Here is a 2,311-nt window from a genome sequence, read left to right as displayed (position 1 = left end):
CCCCATCCACGCAGCAGCTCCCCCCCAACTCCTCAACCCCCGCCCCTCAACCCCTGTCCAACCCACACACACACACCACGCACACTCCTTACCGCAGGCCGTGGGCGCCCGCCAGCCCCTCAACTACCCGCCCCTCAACCCCTGCTCACCCCCGCACCCCCCGCACCCACACCCCTGACCGCAGGCCGTGGGCGCCCCTCAAGGCAACTCCAACTCCTTTGTGGGGGAGCAGTGGTCGCTGCGGGTGCAGCGCATGGTCTTCCAGAACAGCCGCGGGCCCGGCTGCTTCGACTTTGAGCACTACGTGCAGGTGGGTTGGCCGTTTGACCGTTGACCGTTTGACCGTTGACCGTTGACCAATGCAGCTGATCGTTGACCGGCACGGTTGACCTCGAACCGTTGACCTTGGGTGCTTCGGTCACAATTGGGGTGCTGGTCGCACCGTGCCCGAGGCAGCTGGCCTCTTGAGTGGGCTGGCGGGAGAGCCCCGATGCCCCTTCCCCGGTGCCCCCGCCACACACCCACATGCGCAAACACACACACAGTACGCACACGCGCTCCCTGCAGGCCAACCCCGACCTGGCCCCCAAGGCCCACCTGCACCAGCTGCTGTGGGAGCACTGGGTGATGGTGGGGCAGTTCCAGGGCAGGCCGCACAGGTGGGTGCTGGGGCGGGAGCCAAGCGCTGGGCGGGCGCAGCGTTTGTGGGTGGTGGGCGGTGGTGGGCGGGCGCGCCGGCGCTTGGCGGGGCAGCCCCGGGGCAGGCCGCACTGGTGGGTGCTGGGGAATGCTGGTGGGTGCTGGTAGGTGTTGGGTGCTGGGCGGTGGCAGTCACGCTTGGTCAACGCTGGGGGGCGGCGCGGTGCTGGGCGGGCACCAGCCGGCTGGGCGGCAAGCATCGCCCCGCGCTGCGCTGGGCCCGCCTGGGTTCAGGCCTACCGCACCACCACCCTTTGTTCCTCCTCGCTTTCCTCCTCATATCTCCTCGCTTTCCTCCTCATATCTCCTCGCTTTCCTCCTCATATCTCCTCGCTTTCCTCCTCATATCTCCTCACTTTCCTCCTCATATCTCCTCGCTTTCCTCCTCATATCTCCTCGCTTTCCTCCTCATATCTCCTCGCTTTCCTCCTCATATCTCCTCACTTTCCTCCTCATATCTCCTCACTTTCCTCCTCATATCTCCTCGCTTTTCCTCCTCATATCTTTTCGCTTTCCTCCTCATATCTCCTCACTTTCCTCCTCATATCTCCTCGCTTTCCTCCTCATATCTCCTCACTTTCCTCCTCATATCTCCTCACTTTCCTCCTCATATCTCCTCACTTTCCTCCTCATATCTCCTCACTTTCCTCCTCATATCTCCTCGCTTTCCTCATCTGCCCCCTCCTGCCCCCGCAGGTTCTCCTGCCCGCTGCAGATCGGAAACAGCTACCGGGCGGCGTACGTGCGCGCGCGCGGCCGCCGCTGCTTCGACCACAACTATTATGCCGCCAACAACCTGGACGTGCGGCTGGCGGGCATCACGGAAGGTGGGCGGGCCTGGCGGTGGTGGTGGTGGTGGTGGTGGCCTGTGTGCTGGTGGCATGTGTGTGTGTGTGGTGGTGGTTGATTCAAGCCAGTGTGTTGGGGGGGAAGGGCAGGGCGTTGGTTTGGAAGGGGCAGGGCATTTGGGGTTGGTCTTTGGAGGGCACCTGCAGCGTGGGTTGGGGATGGACGGAGCTTGCCCCCGGCTGCCCTGCCTGCCGCCGCGCAGCCCGCCCGCCCGCCGCTGGGCCGCCCGCGCTCGCACACGCGCGCCCCCAGCCACACGCCCGCACGCCTCACCACTCCGCTGCAGCCCACCAGCCGTTCAGCCACAGCGGCGCACGCAGCTGTGCCGCAGGCGCATGCAGCTGTACCCTCGCCCCTCACCATCACCCCTTGCGGCATCTCCCCCATCCTTGCAGCCTACCAGCTGTTCAACCACTACGCCGACTTTGGTCAGTTTGAGCAGCGGCTGGCCAGGTGTGTGTGTGTGTGTGTGTGTGTGTGTGGTGTGGTGGAGGGTCTTCTTCTTCTCCATCATCCGCAGCCGCCTGCCTGCTCGTCCCCGCCCGCTCCCCGCCCGCCCCACGCCTGCCTGCCAGCCCGCCCGCCCGTCGCCCCACGCACCCCCGCCCACCAGCATCACCACTCGCCCTGAACACACACACACACACTGCCTCTCTCTCTCTATATATTTCTCTCTCTGCCCTCGCACGCGCGCGCACACACACACACACACACACACACACACACACACACACACACACACACACTCACACACACACACACA

Source organism: Chlorella variabilis, assembly GCF_000147415.1.
Source record: "Chlorella variabilis unplaced genomic scaffold CHLNCscaffold_30, whole genome shotgun sequence".
In the NCBI taxonomy this organism is placed as follows: Eukaryota; Viridiplantae; Chlorophyta; class Trebouxiophyceae; order Chlorellales; family Chlorellaceae; genus Chlorella; species Chlorella variabilis.
Note: the sequence above shows the minus strand (reverse complement) of the source record.